This window comes from Rhinoderma darwinii, assembly GCF_050947455.1.
Source record: "Rhinoderma darwinii isolate aRhiDar2 chromosome 2 unlocalized genomic scaffold, aRhiDar2.hap1 SUPER_2_unloc_25, whole genome shotgun sequence".
In the NCBI taxonomy this organism is placed as follows: Eukaryota; Metazoa; Chordata; class Amphibia; order Anura; family Rhinodermatidae; genus Rhinoderma; species Rhinoderma darwinii.
In genome coordinates this window covers 318,275-338,719 of record NW_027461691.1, presented here as the reverse complement: position 1 = coordinate 338,719, position 20,445 = coordinate 318,275, and the positions used below count along the sequence as shown (strand labels likewise).

The following is a 20,445-nucleotide window of genomic DNA, read 5'->3' as shown; positions in this document are numbered from 1 at the left end:
ATTGTGGCCTGTCACATCTGCTCCATAGACAGAATGCAGATTGCAGACAGAAATTGGTGTCTGTATTCTGCTGGTAGATTCATAAAGCAACCACAAAGCAAAGAATGTGAATCTCTGGGAACTTATTATCACACCCTCCAGTTTATAACACCAGTAATTCTCATAAAAAATGTTTATAAGGGAATTCATATTTATGAATTTTAGGTTTTCTGTCTGTAGACTATACTATTTACATATCAGGTCAATCCTGAATATTAGCTGGTATGGCTATGCAACCAACCTACATCAGGTGCCGCTATTGTGATGTCTTGAGATGAGTCTAGATAGACGTTTTTCTTACTGCGTCTATGGTAGTATTAGTTTTATTACAAGATTTAAACTATTTGATGTTTGAATCATGTACATAAATAAATGATTATAAGGAGTATTGCTTTTTTTTAATTTTTTTTAGTCATAAAATATTAGTAAAGTCCAGGAATAAACAGCCTAATAGCATTCGTCAGACTAAATTGTAGAAGGATAGTGCTAATCCCCTGGAAACGTGTCCTTATTAACAATTAAAATTAATAATTATGTATATAATCATAATAATAATAATAATAATAACAATAAAAAAGATAACAATAAAAAGTATTTATTACTAACTCCAATTACTTAGGTTCTAAATTCTGGTTATCAATTAATATAAAAAAAAATTCAACCCTTTAAAATGCCATATGGTCAATTTAACAACCAATACATTGTTTCAGCTTCCAAACCTAATGCAATGTTATCAACAGGGGCTCCCAGGTCATGTGATCCTCTGACACTTATGATTGACAATATTCTGTTATAGGAATACCCTATTTAATAACTAATTTTTCCAGCTAGTTTCATCACAAGTAACGACTCCCTTATAGTTTTCTGGTCTTTCTAGGTCTTGCTGTTGGATTGACACTGTGTTACTTACTGTGTTGCTTATACGGTTAGCGATTTGTCCTATTTTCGGAGAACTAGAGGCGATTAGTCAAATTCTATCTTGACTGTCTCCTGGTTTTCTACCAAGGACATTGGTGCAGTTTTGCACCCGGGCATTAAATAACCATGCCCTTTTGGAAAAAATCTAAGAAATATCATGTCTCCCAAATTCCTGATAAAGGAAATCTGATGGGAGACATACCAACTATGGAGGAGCCTAACATCTCGCTCCAGAAGTTTTCTGTCATCAAAGATATGGCAGATGAAAAATCCAGCGATCTTAGTCACAGCAAATATTGTGACATTACGTCAAAGAACACCAAGAAGAGCGCATTCAGCCTGCTGACCCGCCTGCGCTCCAAAAATATCCGTAAAAGGTATGTAACTAATAATTCTCATACATTGCTCAGATGTCCAGAACTGTGGTATAACAGTCACTAGATCTTTAATTCTCCCCATATCTTCACGGAAACTTTGGCAGCAGCGCTGTGATCGGCGCTAGAGAACTGGATCGCTATTTCCCAGATAGACGGTTGAGACTATATGTTGCCACCTGGAATATGGAGGGAAAGGTGAGAAGTAATGTACAATATTTATTGTGACCCATCAGTGTGCCCGAGCTCAAGTTGGATGAAATGGGCCAGTAACCATGTCTCTTTAGTTTGTAGTTGAATATCACATAGACAGTGTAACCACGGGGGTAGGGAAACGAACAAGTGAGCCCTAATCTACCCGCCACTCTGTCCCTGCCTACTTGCAACGACCCGCCCTAGGCGACGGGGTGCAACTGGGCGGCAGTCCCTACGCTCAGTAAGTGCACGAGACAAACATACAAGGGAATACAAAGCAAAGGGAAAGGGGCAGTTGCCCACGGAAACACCGTGAGCAACCAGAGTGGTGAACGAGCCAAGTCAAACCAGGAGAGCACGAGGTACCAAACGCAGAGCAGGAGAGTAGTCAGTAAGCCAGGGTCAGTATGGAGCAGGATCAAATAGTAGGAGCTGTAGCTGGGCTAGGAAACCACACGGAAAGAATCACAAGCAAGGAGGAACAGGAAAGGCAGTTATAAATAGACAGAGGGCGGGAGCTAGCTGAGTCTGGCCAGGCTGCGATAGGCTCTCCCACTCCTAAGCCTGCCAGCCTGAGTGGTGGAAGCTGGAGTCAGTCTCAGAGACATAGACTCAGGTGAAGACTGATTACCTATGGGCGTTAACCCCAAAGCTGTGCCTGGCAGATCCTTTACAGACAGGTTATATTCTACCCTATGTCAGTTGAGTTGGCGCTCTTTGTATACAATATTAATGCTTATATATTTTGAACAGGATTACCCGCAAAATGTGGAGGATCTGCTGTTACCATCAGATGATACGAAAGACATTTATGTTATTGGCGTTCAGGAAGGATGTCCAAACAGGTAAATCTTCTCAGGTTGTCTTACACCAGCCTATGACTGCAGATGGACAGCAGGGCGGCTGATACAAATTCTCTCTCAATGCTCTACTTATTATATTATCACTCCTTAATTTTCAAAATTTATCCCCAGAAGTTATTATATGGAGTGTTGATACAGATGAGTTGAGTATCTTAATCTTGTGTCATTTATTAATATGTAAATCTGAAATTGTGTCTTCTTGTAGACGGGAATGGGAGATAAAGTTACAGGAGACCCTTGGACGACACTATGTATTATACCACTCCTCCGGGCTCGGAGTCCTGTATCTCACCATCTTTGTTCGACGGGTACTAATCTGGTTCTGCTCAGGTAAGATTCACATTCCTACATCTACATAAGAAGTCTTGAATGTAGTCATTAGCTGGAACATCTTATTTAGTTATTAGAATTAGATGCCTAAGAGCTTGGCTCTCAGATTCTTGACTTCTGAGTATTGGAGATCTAAAAGTTCACACCACAGTTACAAAGTATGAAATTATGTTCTAGTAATATTTCCATAGTTTAATTGGAAATAATTTCTATTCCATTGTTGCATGTAGTACTCTTAACCACTGACCCGTCTTTTTGTGTTTAATTTCTTATACAGAGGTAGAGCACACCCATGTAACAACCAGGCTATTCCACCATGTGAAAACTAAAGGAGCCTTTGGTGTTGCCTTCACTGTCTTTGGAACATCTTTCCTTTTTATTAATTCACATCTGAGATGTAAGTATTTACAATATTAATATATGACCATGTACAGTTTTACTTTGTATAAAATTGCTGCTATTTGATAATTAACTGAAATATATGGGATGATATGAAGAGATCTGTACTAATAATGTTTTCGTAAAAATAAAAGGTTTGATCCTGTTTGATCAAACTTTTTCTAATCTATCAATCTCATTCTATGTTGTGAGTGGCCAGTAATACAGATACACGCAGGTACAATTAGTGCAGGAGGGGGTGGCGGCGGCTGGATTCAGTTGCACCGCCTCCCCCTCAGAGAGGCAGCAGGGCGGACGGTGCGGCTGTATAATCCCTCACACCCACCCCTCCTCTCAATTAGCGGCAGTGGCACGCTGCAATGTGTTTTTTTGAAAATAATATGCGATTCGGGCCGCCCATATGATCATCCGCCACTGCTAATATGTATGTTTTTGTTGGCAGTTGGGGCAGTCAAGAAGAGGATCCAGGACTATAAAACCATCACTGAGGGTCTCCGTCTGCCTCAAATTATTCCGGAAAGAATCAACTCCAATGCCTGTGAGTATTACTTATGTGGTTAAACCTATGGATCCTTTTATCTCTCTATTTGTCTCCGTTGAGTCTAATGCAGTCATGTGCTATAATTTTTTATTTTTTTTTTTATTCTACAGTGGACGTCACCAGCCGCTTTGATCGGGTGTTTTGGTTTGGAGACCTCAATTTTCAACTTAAAGAGGACAGAAAAAATGTGGAATCTCTTCTGCAGAAGATCGAAGGAAAAGATATGTCCAGTCTCCTCAAACACGACCATCTGAATGAAGCCAAGAACAATGGTATATTTACTAGTAGACAGATCTCTATCACTCCTCAACCTTCATTAAAGGGGTTCTCCACCTTCTGACAACTGATGACCTATCCACCGGATAGGTCATCAGTATATCATCGGTGCGGGTCCGACACCTGGACGCTGCACCGTTAAGCTGTTCCAGTGGCCTGCGGGCACCGGATGTTATGGCACACAATGCTATGTACGGAGGCGGAAGCAGTTGGCTCCTTACATAGCATAGCTGCCATGATGCATAACTGCAGGTCTGCCTACTATTCACTTGAATAGGAGCAGAGTTGCAGTACTGCAGCTCGGCTGCAATTCCGTGGCCGGCACCAACTGCATCTGGCATGTACGTCCGGTGCTCAAAGGCACCGGACCAGCTGATTAGTGCAGGGTCCGGGTGTTGGACCACCACAGATCATGTACTGATGACCTATCTGGTGAGTACGTCATCAGTTGTCAGAAATTGGAAAACCCCTTTAATACCACAACCACTTCCACAGATTAATACAAATCACTGACATGATGGTTGATATGTTCCCCAAATTCTTATATAGTGCTAAAATTATCAATTGCTCCTTTTTTTTTTTAATACTGAAAACTTTTTTTTCTTTCAACTTTAGGGTCCATATTTCTAGGGTTCAAGGAGCACACCATTGATTTCCTTCCTACATATAAGTTTGACATTGGCACAGACACCTATGATACATCAGCAAAGCAGATAATTCCATCATATACGGTAAGATATCTTATTTCCAGGTCTACAGAGCTTGAGAGACAATAGAATCCATGGGCCAGAGCACCCATTATATAATGAATCCCCTCCCCCAATGTAATGAATTGTTATTATTATAGCTGGAAGAGTAATTTCTTATGAACAAAGCTTTCAGTTAATTTTACTTTTATGTAGTGAGTTTGTCATCACAGTTTCCCAGTGTAATATGTCGTTGCCCAGCATGGGTCAAGGATACATATTTAATGAAATCTGTGTGACCAAGTCAAACCTAAAATGCAATAAAGTCTCAATATTCTGCAATATAAATAAAGTAGGCCCAACATTTAGGTCTGTGTTGTTTTGCAGTTTAATAATCTATTATAATATGATTTCACTAATGATATTTGTTATTTTCATGACCTCTACAGGACAGGGTGTTGTTTAAAAGCCAATGTGAGGGAGATGTGCGAGTCCTGAGATACGACTCTTGCCCTGTTTTGAAGACCTCAGACCACCGACCTGTTTATGGCATCTTTGAAGTAAAGATCAGGCCTGGTTCAGATGAGTAAGTCATGTTTTCCTCCATGTTGTTGGTATGATACTTTCAGTAGCCGTCATTACTACATGGTCCTTATAGCCAGAGCTCACACTTTGGGGCAGGTGGCTGTACACCTTGGTAACAGCACTGGAGGATTATAGGATGTGAAACTAAGCAAAGTGTGGTTACCTGCTAACATTATCATATGTCTTACATAAATATATTTCTCATTCCAGCATCCCCTTGGCTGGTGGACGCTTTGATCGTAAAATCTATGTAACGGGCATTAGGAGGAAAGGACAAAAAAAGTAGCTGCATCTGTTCATGTCCTTACAGGTAAGAGCTTTGTAGTTGTCTATTATGTTTGCGGTGAAAATGTTCTTCCATCTCTTAGGTTTTCCTCTGTATCTGTAATTTATTTTATCAACTAATTTAACTAAAGTGTAAATAGTATTTTCAATCTTAAAATTCCAACTCCTTGTATTCAGACACGTTTTCATTTCTGAATGAAGGTTGTGGGCTTTGGGGAACAACTTCCCCAACTGTAAGCATGTATGTAGTATAGTACAATGAGTTTCCTAAAGGAACCGGTCATCTGAATGGATGGAACAACTGGATTTTATGATGCATTAGCTTCTAAGCAAAAATGATGGATACAAGGAACATTGCTATTGATGGAAGACATTACTTGGCATCTTGCAGGACTCCTAAGGAACAGTTACAATCTCCGGGGCATAAAACATCGGAACATTAGAAAGTTCCCGTAACATGCTGAAGAGCGCAGCTCTAGGTCAGACCCACTGCTTGCATCAACCATCTTCAAGGTTTGTAGTGTGACGCCAAGGATCAATTAAGAAATTTATTTACCTCAAATCACCTTAAAAAGTCTTCTAGATTTTGTGTCTGCTAAGAAACACACATTATAGAACATTAATAGCAAATATTTGTCTTGCAGCATAAACATCAATTCCGCACTACATCTGGTGAGAATAGCGCTCCCTGTCACCGGAGGAGCCACTATCAATGCTGATAGAAAGGTAAGTTCCTCTGGATGTGTCCCCTCTCTATATTTATCAAGCAGCCTGAATGATCAATATTTAATAGGGTTGTGTGCTTCTCCCCCCAGAACAAGTCAGCAGATATCAACAGAACATCAACACCAATAACAACCAAGGGCAGAATCCGCCATCTTACAAGAATTCCAATGGCGAGACTTAACATTTCTACAACATCTGTCACAGAAGAGACATCAATGTGGTCACCAGGGCATCAATATCACCCAGAAGACCAGGTTCAGAACAGGACAATATGTCATCTCTACTTGTGTCTGTGGAATCCAGATTTTCTACCCCTTACTGATACTACGGTATATACTGTGACATATTCCACAGTTTTTGCTGAATCTTGTATTACCATCATATTTACCATTATATATTTTGATCCACAAAAACCTTAAATAAATCTTTAACATCAATCCATAAGTGTGACTGGTAATTGTTATGTGCGTGGCTGCAACTTACCACAGTGTATACATTTCACCTAACCGACCTTTCACAGCGCTATTTGTGTGACATCGTGTTTAATCCAGTGGTAGGTGACAGGACATTGTATCATATGTACACAATACAGAGTGTATGGAACGTGCCGCCATATGTACTGGATTATATACTGTAGGACAAAGAGTGACAGGAGATGTAAAACATTGATATATTTGATAGTTGCTTAACCCCTTAAGGACGCAGCCTAGTTTGGGCCTTAGGGCTCAGAGCCCATTTTTCAAATCTCATTGGTGTGCAAGAGCACTAATGATCCCAATTTCCCAGCTGCTATTGAGTTGTTGAATTTATTAAAACGTAACTTTTATTATTTTAAATTAGAAATGACGCGCAGCAGAGAGAAGAAAGACGTACAACATTGAGGTGAGTTAAAATGGTTCCAAGTCGGTTAGCGTAACGTTTGAGATCCAATGTGTATTAGGGTCTCATAAGAATAAAGTGGCAGGCGCAGTCAGCAGCTGCAGACTGCTAGAGAGCCTCTTTGTCACACAGGGTAAGATGTAGTAGCTTGTGCCGACTAGGATTATTAAAAGAGCGCTAGCCCCCCCGACATGTTTCGCTGCTTCAGCAGCGTCCTCAGGGGATAAATTCGGGGCTAATGGTCTGAAGCAGCGAAACATGTCGGGGGGGCTAGCGCTCTTTTAATAATCCTAGTCGGCACAAGCTACTGCATCTTACCCTGTGTGACAAAGAGGCTCTCTAGCAGTCTGCAGCTGCTGACTGCGCCTGCCACTTTATTCTTATGAGACCCATTTAATACACATTGGATATCAAACGTTACGCTAACTGACTTGGAACCATTTTAACTCACCTCAATGTTGTACGTCTTTCTTCTCTCTGCTGCGCTTCATTTCTAAATTAAAATAATAAAAGTTATTAAATTCAACAACTCAATAGCAGCTGGGAAATTGGGATCATTAGTGGTCTTGCACACCAATTTGCTTTTGTATATAATCCATCCCTGCCAGCTACTAGGGTCTGCGCTATTTCTTTTGACATTTTTCAAATCTGACATATTTAACTTTATGTGGTAATAACGTCGGAATGCTTAAACCTATCCAAGCGATTCTGAGATTGTTTTGTTGTGAGACATTGGGCTTTATGTTAGCTGTAAAATTTTGTTGATATGTTCAGTGTTTATTAGTGAAAAATTGCAAAATTTAGAGAAAATTTAGAAAAAATAGAATTTTTCTAAAGTAAAAAAATGCATCTGCTTGTAAAACAGATGGTTATACCACCCAAAATAGTTACTAGTTCACATTTCCCATAATTCTACTTTAGATTGGCATAATTTTTTGAACATTCATTGATTTTTCTTGGACGTTACAAGGCTTAGAACATAAACAGCAATTTCTCATATTTTTAAGAAAATTTCAAAAGCCTTTTTTTTAAGGTACCTGTTCAGTTCTGAAGTGGGTTTGAGGCACCTATGTATTAGAAACACCCACAAAACTCCCCGTTTTAAAAACTAGACCCCTCAAAGTATTCAAAACAGCATTTAGAAAGTTTTTTTTTAACCCTTTAGGCATTTCACAGGAATTAAAGCAAACTGGAGGTGAAATTTGCGCATTTCATTTTTCTTGCTGAATTTAATTTTATTCTATTTTTTTCTGTAACACAGAAGGTTTTACCAGAGAAACACTACTAAATATGTATTTTACGGATTCTGCCGTTTTTAGAAATGTCCCACATGTGGCTCTAGTGTGCTCTTGGACTAAAACACAAGCCCCAGAAGCAAAGAAGCACCCTAGTGCATTTTGGGGCCTCATTTTTATTAGAATATATTTTAGGCAGCATGCCAGGTTTGAAGAGGTGTTGAGGTGCCAAAAAAGTAGGAATCCCTCAAAAGTGACCCTATTTTGGAAACTGCACCCCTAAAGGAATTCATTTATGTTTGTTGTTACCATTTTGACTCCACAGTTTTTTCACAGAGCGTCTTTGAATTGGGCTGTGAAATTAAAAAGATGACATTTTTTCCAATAAGATGTCATTTTTGATCAAAATGTCTTATTTTCGCATGGAACAAAATGCCCCATTTTGTTGCCCAATTTGTCCTGAGTGCGGTAATATCCCATTTGTGGTGATAAACTGCCGCTTGGGCCCATGAGAGGTCTCAAAAGGAAAGAAGCGCTATGTGTTCTTTGGAGTCCAGATTTTGCTGGATTGGTTTTCGGGTGCCATGTCGACTTTGCAGAGCCCCAGAGGTATCAAAGCAATGGAAACCCAGAAGTGACCCCATTTTGGAAACTAAACCCCTCAAGGAATTCATTTATGGGTGTTGTGACCATTTAGACCCCACAGTTTATTCTCAGTATTTATTTGAAATGGGCTGTGAATTAAAAAAAATGTGTGATAAACTGGGCCAATGGGAGGGCTAAGAAGGAAAGGACCACCATTTGGCCTACTGGGTATTTTCTGGTACTAAGTCATGTATGCAGAAGCCCCTGAGGTACCAGTACAGTTGAAACCCCCGAGAAGTGACCCCGTTTTAAAAACTACTCCCCTTAAGGCATTCATCTAGAGGTGTAGTGAGCATTTTGACCCCACAGGTATTGTTTAAAAGATAATTCGCAGCAGATAGTGCAGAGTGAGATTTGCAATTTTCTATACATATATGCCATTTCAGTGTCCGATATATTGTGCCCAGCATGCGCCACCGGAGACATACATCCCATAAACTGTAATGTGGGTTCTCACGGGTACAGCAATACCCTACATGTGGATGTTAACAGCTGCCTGGGCACACAGCATGGCCCAAAGTGTAAAGATGAGCGGGATAAGCTGTGCGGAGTGCATAATGGTAAGTAAAACTGGGGTAGATTGAAAATCAAGGGATGTATGATAAATTTTAATACACTTTCATACAGAGCCCTGGTGTAATGGCAGGAAGGAGGTGAAGGGAAAGTAAGCCCTAATCTACCCACCGCCCTGTCCCTGCCTACTTGCAACGAACCGCCCTAGGCGACGGGGTACAACTGGGCGGCGGTCCCTACGCTGTCTAAGTGCACGGGAAAACAAACAGGGAACAAGCAAGGGAAGGGGCAGTAGCCCACGGAACGCCATGAGGAAACGGAGCGGTGAATGAGTAGTCAGGACCAGGATAAGGTGGAGTATACCCAAGTGAGCACGGAGGAGGAAGCAAGCCGGAGGCAAAGCAAAGCAGGTTAAGCAGAACAGCAGCAAGGCAGAAGCACGGCAGGAGCAGGCTGGAGCAAGTAGCAGTGGGGCCAGGAATCCAAAAGAACTACAAGCACTGAGGAGGAGAACACAGCAGGTAATAAAGGACAGGGGGCGGAGCTAACTCCGACTGACCAGGCCACGATAGGCTCTCCCACTCCTGAGCCTGCCACCCTGGTTGGTGGGAGATGGTGTCAGACGAACAGGTCTGGCCTCAGGTGTGGATTGATTAATCCCAGGAGTATACCTAGACGTAGTACCTGGCAGATCCCTAACAGTACTCCCCCTTTTATGAGGGGCCACCGGACCCTTACTAAGAGGACCCGGTTTAGTAGGGAAGAGAAGGTGGAACCTCCTGATCAATACCCCAGCGTGAACATCACGGGCAGGTACCCAAGTCCTCTCCTCCGGCCCGTACCCTCTCCAATGGACCAGGTACTGGAGGGAGCCCTGGACCATCCTACTGTCCATAATCTTGGCCACCTCGAATTCCACCCCCTCAGGGGTGAGAACGGGAACAGGAGGTTTCCTCGAGGGGGACCAGGACGGGGAGCAGCGTTTAAGGAGGGAGGCATGGAAGACGTCATGTATGCGAAAGGATGGGGGCAGCTCCAGACGGAAGGATACAGGGTTGAGGACTTCAATGATCTTATAAGGCCCAATAAATCGGGGAGCAAACTTCCTGGACGGGACCTTAAGGCGCAAGTTCCTGGACGACAACCAGACCAAATCCCCGACGACAAACCGGGGGTTAGCAGAACGTCTACTATCCGCCTGAATCTTTTGTGCGCTCTGGGACGCCTCTAGGTTCTTCTGAACCTGGGCCCAGACAGTGCACAGTTCCCGATGAACATCCTCTACCTCAGGATTATTGGAACAACCAGGGGAAACGGAGGAGAACCTTGGGTTAAACCCGAAATTACAGAAAAACGGGGAGACCCCTGACGAGTTACTGACCCGGTTATTCAGGGAAAATTCAGCAAGGGGAAGGAATGAGACCCAATCGAATTGACAGTCAGAGATGAAACACCTTAAATATTGTTCCAGGGACTGGTTAGTCCTCTCCGTTTGGCCATTAGTTTCGGGATGGAAGGCGGAGGAGAAGGACAGATCAATCTCCAACTTTTTACAAAAGGCTCTCCAAAATAAGGAAAGAAATTGTACCCCTCTGTCAGAAACGATATTGACTGGGGCCCCATGGAGACGCAGGATGTGTTTCACAAACAAAGAAGCTAACGTCTTGGCGTTAGGTAGCTTCTTAAGGGGCACAAAGTGGCACATCTTGCTGAAGCGGTCTACTACCACCCACACCACCGACTTGCCCTGAGATGGAGGCAAATCGGTGATAAAATCCATGGAGATATGGGTCCAAGGTCTCTGGGGAATGGGCAAGGAACGTAGTAGGCCCGCAGGTCGGGACCTAGGGGTTTTGGACCTAGCGCAAACCTCACAAGCGGCGACGTAAGCCCTAACGTCTTTAGGCAACCCAGGCCACCAATAGTTTCTGGTAATGAGGTGTTTGGTGCCCAAGATGCCAGGATGACCAGATAGAGCGGAGTCATGGTTTTCCCTGAGTACCCTTAGCCGGTATTGCAGGGGAACAAACAGTTTGTCCCCAGGGACGTTCCCGGGAGCTGCACCCTGATCAGCCGCGATATCAGAAGCTAAATCAGAATCCGTGGCAGAAATGATTATACCAGGGGGTAAAATACAAGCAGGATTTTTCTCGGAAGGAGGATTGGCCATGAAACTACGTGACAGGGCATCAGCCTTAATATTCTTGGACCCAGCCCTATAGGTAACCAAGAAATTAAATCTGGTAAAGAATAGTGCCCACCGAGCTTGTCTAGGATTAAGCCTCTGGGCCGATTCTAGGAAAACCAGATTCTTGTGATCCGTAAGGACCGTTACCTGGTGTCTGGCCCCCTCCAGGAAGTGCCGCCACTCTTCAAAAGCCCATTTAATGGCTAAGAGTTCGCGGTTGCCAATATCATAGTTACTCTCCGTGGGCGAAAACTTCCTAGAGAAGTAAGCACAGGGGCGGAGATGGGTGAGGGAGCTGGTACCCTGGGACAAGACGGCCCCCACTCCCACCTCGGATGCGTCAACCTCCACAATAAATGGCTCCTCTTGGTTGGGCTGAATCAGCACGGGGGCCGAGATAAAGCACTTCTTGAGGGTCTCAAAGGCCTGGACGGCCTCAGGGGGCCAATGGAGGACATCAGCACCCTTGCGAGTAAGGTCCGTAAGAGGCTTAGCGACGACCGAGAAGTTGGCAATAAATCTCCTGTAATAGTTGGCGAACCCTAAAAAACACTGTAACGCCTTAAGGGAGGCAGGTTGGACCCATTCCGCCACAGCCTGAACCTTGGCAGGGTCCATGCGGAATTCATGAGGAGTGAGGATTTGCCCTAAAAATGGTATCTCCTGTACCCCAAAGACACATTTTTCAGTCTTAGCAAACAGATTATTCTCCCGAAGGACCTGGAGCACCTTCCTGACATGCTCCACGTGGGAGGACCAGTCCTTGGAAAACACCAGTATGTCATCAAGGTACACAACAAGAAAATTACCCAGGTAATCTCTCAGGATTTCATTAATAAAATTCTGGAAGACAGCAGGGGCATTACACAACCCAAAGGGCATGACCAGGTATTCGAAATGACCCTCGGGTGTGTTGAACGCAGTTTTCCACTCATCCCCCTCTTTGATGCGGATAAGGTTATATGCCCCCCGTAGATCGAACTTAGAAAACCATTGGGCTCCCTGAACCTGATTAAAAAGATCCGGAATCAAAGGAAGTGGGTACTGGTTCCTTACGGTGACCTTATTCAGGTTACGATAATCAATGCACGGCCTAAGACCACCATCCTTCTTCCCCACAAAGAAGAAGCCAGCACCTACAGGAGAAGTCGAGGGGCGAATGAAACCCTTGGCCAGGCATTCTTGGATATACACCCTCATAGCTTCACGTTCAGGAGATGAAAGATTAAATATCCTACCCTTGGGAAGCTTGGCACCAGGCACCAAATCGATGGCGCAATCGTAATCTCTATGGGGGGGCAACACCTCGGAGGCCTCCTTAGAAAACACATCGGCGAAGTCCTGAACAAACTCAGGAAGCGTGTTTACCTCCTCCCGGGGAGAAATAGAATTAACAGAAAGACATGACATAAGACATTCAATACCCCATTTGGTAAGCTCCCCAGTATTCCAATCGAACGTGGGATTATGCAACTGCAACCAGGGAAGACCTAATACCAGATCAGACGATAATCCCTGCATCACCAGTACAGAGCACTGCTCCAAATGCATGGAGCCAACACGGAGTTCAAAAACAGGAGTATGCTGAGTAAAATAACCATTAGCAAGGGGAGTTGAGTCGATACCTACTACAGGGATAGGATAAGGTAAATCAATAAAAGGCATTTTTAGAGACATAGCAAATTCCACAGACATGATATTAGCAGATGAGCCAGAATCCACGAAGGCACTGCCAGTGGCAGACCGACCAGCAAACGAGACCTGAAAGGGAAGCAAAATTTTATTGCGTTTCACATTAACGGGAAATACCTGTGCGCCCAAGTGACCTCCCCGATGATCACTTAGGCGCGGAAGTTTTCCGGCTTTTTATTCTTGCGCCTGGGACAGGTGTTCAGAAGATGCTTGTCGTCCCCACAGTAGAAGCAGAGACCCTTCATTCTGCGAAACTCCCTACGTTGTCGAGGGGACATGGAGGCCCCGAGTTGCATAGGTACCTCCGAGTCCTCCGTGGAGGGGCGAGGAGACGGGACCTCGGGGGGGATCGCAGAAAAGTCAGAGGGGAGAACATTGAAGCGTTCAAGCTGACGTTCCCTGAGACGTCGGTCAAGTCGTACTGCTAGGGCCATAACCTGGTCAAGGGAGTCAGAAGAGGGGTAGCTAACCAGCAGATCCTTCAGGGCGTCAGATAATCCTAACCTAAACTGGCACCTTAGGGCCGGATCGTACCACCGAGAAGCTACGCACCACTTTCTAAAATCAGAACAGTACTCCTCAACCGGTCTCCTACCCTGACGTAAGGTCACCAGCTGACTCTCGGCTAAAGCAGTCCTGTCAGTCTCGTCGTAAATGAGTCCGAGGGCAGAGAAAAAGCGATCAACAGAGGAAAGTTCAGGGGCGTCAGGAGCCAAGGAGAAGGCCCAATCTTGGGGCCCTTCCTGGAGTCGGGATATGATGATACCCACCCGCTGGTTCTCGGAACCTGAGGAGTGGGGTTTAAGGCGGAAATACAGTCTGCAACTCTCCCGGAAGGAGAGAAATGTCTTACGGTCCCCTGAGAACCGGTCAGGTAACTTGAGGTCGGGTTCTAGAGGTGAGGTGAGGGGAACTACTACGGCAGCGTCACCCTGGTTGACCCTCTGGGCCAGGGCCTGGACCTGTAGGGAGAGGCCCTGCATCTGCTGGGTCAGGGTCTCAAGGGGTTCCATGATAGCGTCAGCGTAGGGGAAATGGTAGACTAGGTAAGGGGCTTGTAATTATGTAATGGCAGGAAGGGGGTGAAGGGAAAGTGAGCCCTAATCTACCCACCGCCCTGTCCCTGCCTACTTGCAACGACCCGCCCTAGGCGACGGGGTACAACTGGGCGGCGGTCCCTACGCTGTCTAAGTGCACGGGAAAACAAACAGGGAACACGCAAGGGAAGGGGCAGTAGCCCACGGAACGCCACGAGGAAACGGAGCGGTGAATGAGTAGTCAGGACCAGGATAAGGTGGAGTATACCCAAGTGAGCACGGAGGAGGAAGCAAGCCGGAGGCAAAGCAAAGCAGGTTAAGCAGAACAGCAGCAAGGCAGGAGCAGGCTGGAGCAAGCAGCAGTGGGGCCAGGAATCCAAAAGAATTACAAGCACTGAGGAGGAGAACACAGCAGGTAATAAAGGACAGGGGGCGGAGCTAACTCCGACTGACCAGGCCGCGATAGGCTCTCCCACTCCTGAGCCTGCCACCCTGGTTGGTGGGAGATGGTGTCAGACGAACAGGTCTGGCCTCAGGTGTGGATTGATTAATCCCAGGAGTATACCTAGACGTAGTACCTGGCAGATCCCTAACACCTGGTTTTTCGGGACACGTGTCATATTGATATATTGTGTCTTACCTTATCCCCCTCTTATAGCAGACTTTGCACTTCTTTTGACTTTTTCCCTTCTTGCCAGTTTGGGGAACTCCTCCTGGAAAGTATTGCCCTGGTACGATGCGTGTTGCCTTGCTTCCAGAAGTACTTGGTGCCCCCCCTTCATGGTCCCTAAAGATTAGGTTCTTGATAACCACCTCTTGAAATTCCAGGAAAGTTCCCGCCTGGCCTTTACATCGATGTAGTACGTACGCATTGTACAATGCAATCTGAATGATGTGCACGGCCAGCTTCTTATACCACACCGCACGGTGCTGTAGGGCTTCAGGACTTGATCTGACAAATCCACCCCTCCTATGTACCTATTGTAGTCCAGGATGCAGTCTGGTTTGGGGTTCTCTGTACTGGTACCTAGTACAGGTACATGGGCACTGGTGTGGCCATGTATTGTTGTCAATACAACGACATCCCTCTTGTCCTTGTACTTAACACACAATATGTTGCTGCTAGAATGTGCCCTACATCCACCCCTTCTTGTTTGCCCAGGCAGTGTCTTAGGGAGTTGTAATGTCAGGATAGGGAGACAGACAGGTGAGCCATAATATACCCACCACTCAGACCCTGCCTACTTTCACAGCCCGTCCTAGGCGACGGCGTACAAATGGGCGACGGTCCATATGCTCAATATGTGCACGACAGACAAACAAGACAAGGGTACACAAAAGCAAAGGGAAATGGGGAAGTTGCCCACGGCAAAACCGTGAGCAACAGAGTAGTGGATGAGCCGAGTCAAACCAGGAGTGTACATGGTAACAAATGCAGAGCAGGAGAATAGTCAGTCAAGCCAGGGTCAATATGAAGCAGAGGTCAATGGTAACAGCAGGAACAGCAGAGCCAGGAAACAAGAGAATCACAGGCAAAGGACAAGCATTAAATGAAGTTATAAGTAGACCAAGGGCGGGAGCTAGAACCGTCTGGCCAGGCTGCGATAGGCTCTCCCACTCCTCAGCCTACCAGCCAGAGTTGTAGCAGATCGAGTCACTCTAGCAGACCTAGACACAGATGCAGGCTTATTAACCATGGGCGTCGACACAGAAGCTGTGTCAGGCAAATCCTTCACAGGAGGCCTCTCCGATTTCTTCTAGCAGAGCCGCATGCCGCAGTACTTCTGGAAGCGAGGCACTTGAAGAGTAGGATGCTGGTATAAAAATTATCCAGTTAGAGGTGGTAAACCTGGTCCAGCAGTGGGTGCACCAAATCCCACCCAATTTTTGCATTAACTCCCAGTAAGGGGGGGCATTCTAAGGGCTGAATACTGCTGTCCTTGTAAGTATACCCTGATGCACTCTCGCACAACTTATACATCTTCACGCCATACCTTGCCCTCTTACACGGCAGGTACTGGTGGAATTGAAGCCTCCCTTTAAAATGGACCAGGGACTCATCAATAGAAATACAATTCTCGGGGGTGTATGCTTTGGAAAACCGGGCACTAAAATGGTCTAATAGGGGTCCCTGTTTATACAAACGGTCAAATCTGGGGTCATCTCGGGGTGGGCACTGCTAATTATCAGTATAATGTAAGAAGCGAAGTATTGCCTCATAACGCATCCTGGACACGGCCATACGGTACATCGGGGTGTGGTATAAGAAAAAGCCTCTTTTTTTTTTTTTTTAGTTACCAGTTTAGTTCTGAAATGGCTTTGGGGGGGCCTATATATTAGAAACCCCTATAAAACACCCCATTTTAGAAACTAGGCCCCTCAAAATATTCAAAACAGCATTCAGAAAGTTTATTAACCTTTTAGGTGTTTCACAGGAATTTAAAGCAAAGTAGAGGTGAAATGTACATATTTCAGTTTTTTTGTAAGAAAATTGTTTTTATTCCTTTTTTTTTCTGTAAAACAGAAGGTTTTACCCCGAGAAACACTACTCAATACTTATTGCCCAGATTCTCCAGTTTTGAGAAATATCCCAGATGTGGTCCTAGTGTGGTAATGGACTGAAGCACCGGCCTCCGAAGCAAAGAACCACCTAGGGGATTATGAGGCCTCCTTTTTATTAGGCACCATGTCGGGTTTGAAGAGGTCTTGTGGTGCCAAAACAGTGGAAACCTCCCAAAAGTGACACTATTTTGGAAACTAGACCCCTTGAGGAATTCATTGTAGTTTTCATGGGGTGCATGTGACTTTTTGATCAGTTTTTGTTCTATTTTTAAGAGGCGTGGTGACTAAAAAATAGCAATTCTTCTATTGTTTTTTATTCTATTTTTTTTACAGCGTTCACCGTGCGCTATAAACAACATATTCACTTTATTCAGCATGGCGATATGATTACGGCGATACCAAATGTTTATAGGTTTTTTTATGTCTTATGGTGTTTGCACAATAAAATAATTTTTATTAAAAATCATTTACTTTTTGTGTTGCCTTATTCTAGGAGCCATACAGTTTTTGTCTTTATTTCCATCAGGAAAGCCATGTGAGAACTTGTTTTTGCGTAACGAACTGTAGTTTCGATCAGTACCATTTTTAGGTACATGCGACTTTTTGATCTCTTTTTATTAAGTGAAGTGACCAAAAAACTGTGATTTTGGTATGGTTTATTATTATTTTCTTTTACGGCGTTCACCGCGCGGGATAAATAACGAAATACTTTTGTAGTACAGGCCATTATGGACGCGGCAATTTTTACTTTTGTTACTTTTAAAACTTTTATTTTCTTATTTTTACACAACTTTTTTTTTACTTTTTTTTACTTTATTACTTTGTCCCACTAGTGTACTTGAGGGCAGGAGGCCCTGATCTCTATTCTAATACACTGCACTATATGCGTAGTTCAGTGTATTACAGCTGTCAGCTACTCACTGACAGCAAGGCTTCCATAAATGGCATAGCTGGATGCCATTGTTAGGCGTCCGGTTGCTATAGCCACCATCGCCGGCCGCTATTGTGTAGCGGGCCGATGATGGCAGCTTAACCCCTAAGAAGCCGCTATCGCTATTGAAAGCGGCTTTCAAGGGGTTAATCAGCGGGGACACAGCGATCAGTCTCCGCAGAAGGAGCTGCGGCGACTGCTGTACGAGAAAGCAGCTGTTACAGCTCCTGTATGTGTCGGGAAGACGGCCGAAATGGCCGTTCCTCCCGCGACATACTATTCCAGCGCTGAGCGCGAACGATGCACTTAGCACGAAGGAATAGTACGTCGCTGAGCGCGAAGGGGTTAAGCATCAGTTTCCTAAAATGTAATATTAGACTCCCTTTACAAGCGGAGACAATACAATTAAGCAAATATTTTCTTTACGTTTCCCAGTATATAATATGGTACAATAAATGGTGCCGTGAAAAAGTACAACTTGTCCTTCAAAAAACAATCCCTCATACGTTTTTTTTGGACCAAAAAATAAAAACTTATGGCTTCTGGAAGTTGGGGAGGAAAGAGCGAAAATGAAAAACCAAAAATAACTGTAAAAGTCAGGGGTTAAATATGAGGTTATAGGTAACATAAGTAATAATTCATGGCGTGATATATTTAGTAAAGTCCAGTTCATCTCATTCCACTATTGGACAGGAATAGTTGGTACACTGAAACTTGTAGAATTTCTAATTCTCTTGATGTAGGGATATGAATCTTGGACAATATGGGTGTAAGTATTAAAGGGGTACTCTGCAAATAAACCTTGATCACTGTAAAATAAAAAATGTTATACAACTTTATAATATCCTTTGTGCTAAAATTTCTGTTTTAACCTTTGCTGTAATGGGATGAAAACACGGAGTGAAAACCCAAAGAAGCCAAATACTTCTCATGGATAGTAATATGCTACAATTGTATCCAGCCTAAGCAATAATCTGTAAACTAAACAGCATGGACTCTAAGGCCTCATGCACACGACTGTAATGGCTTTTATTCTACTCAAATACGGATCCCTAGTCATCCAAAGTCATCTGCGACTCATTCGCATATAGGCACGCTGTCCACAAATACGTACCGTCATGCATCCTTAGTTCAGGTATAATACACTGCACTATGTATGTAGTGTAGTGCAGTGTATTAGAATAGCGATCAGGCTTTCAAGTCCCCTAGTAGAAAAAAATATTTGAAAAAGTTATTAAAAATGTTGAATAGAAAAAAATTGTTTCAAGTTACATAAACAAAAAAACGCCTTTTTCCCATAATAAAAGTTGTATTATAGGAAAAAATTTAAAACATTAAAAAAGTACACGTATTTGGTATCGCCGCTTCCTTAACGTTCCCAACTATAAAACGTTAACATTAATTTTCCTGCATGGTGAACGCCATAAGTTTTTTTTATAGAAAACAATGCCAGAATCACAGATCACCTTGCCACCCAATTCACTGATTGTGACTAAAGAGTAAAATTTGTAAACTTTATTAATATCTCATTAAAATCAGGGGTACAATCACCACCGTGACAAAAGCCCAATGTGCTCAAAAATTTCTTTGAAAATGATTTTATATTTTATTCACTGATTCTATTGTAAAGCCTGCAAAATGAATATTTTCGTATGATATATGGTGTTAGAACGTTTAAACATTGGTGTAACTGTAAAGGATCTGCCAGGCACAACTTCTGTGTATACGCCCATGGGTAATCAGTCTGCACCTCGTTCTATGTCTCTGAGACTGACTCCATCTTCCACCACTCAGGATGGCAGGCTTAGGAGTGGGAGAGCCTATCACAGCCTGGCCAGACGGAGCTAGCTCCCGCCCTCTGTCTATTTATACCTGCCTTTCCTGTTCCTCCTTTGCTTGTGATTCTTCTCGTGTGGTTTCCTGGCCTTGCTGCAGCTCCTAGCTATTTGACCTTGCTTCATACTGACCCCGGCTTACTGACTACTCTCCTGCTCTGCGTTTGGTACCTCGTACATTCCTGGTTTGACTCGGCTCGTTCACCTCTCTTGTTGCTCACGGTGTTGCCGTGGGCAACTGCCCCATTTCCCTTTGCTTGTGTCCCCTTGTCTGTTTGTCTGTCGTCCACCTACTGAGCGTAGGGACCGTCGCCCAGTTGTACCCCGTCGCCTGGGGCGGGTCGTTGCAAGTAGGCAGGGACTGAGTGGTGGGTAGATTAGGGCTCACTGTCTGTTTCCCTACCCCCCTGCCATTACATAATCACAAGCCCATATACCTAGGCTACCCTGGTCCCTCACTCTATTATGGACCCCCTTGAGACCCTGGCTCAGCAAATGCAGGGTCTCTCCCTACAGGTCCAGGCCCTGGCTCAGAGGGTCAACCAGCGTGACGCTACCATGGTAGTGCCCCTCACCTCACCTCTTGAACCCCACCTCAAGTTGCCTGACCGGTTCTCAGGGGACCGGAGGACTTTTCTCTCCTTTCGGGAGAGTTGTAGGCTCTATTTTCACTTAAAGCCTCACTCCTCAGGTTCCGAGAGCCAGCGGGTG

At 44.2% G+C, this 20,445-nt stretch overlaps 1 long non-coding RNA gene across 1 annotated transcript; it reads left to right on the top strand.

Annotated features, from left to right (window-relative positions):
* The first annotated feature begins 3,855 nt into the window (after window positions 1–3,855).
* Window positions 3,856–5,109, top strand: LOC142674973 (uncharacterized). The gene is made up of 3 exons (XR_012852027.1): window positions 3,856–3,931; window positions 4,551–4,666; window positions 5,071–5,109. It is a non-coding gene; the product is annotated as an uncharacterized LOC142674973 (long non-coding RNA).
* The last annotated feature ends 15,336 nt before the right edge of the window (window positions 5,110–20,445 follow it).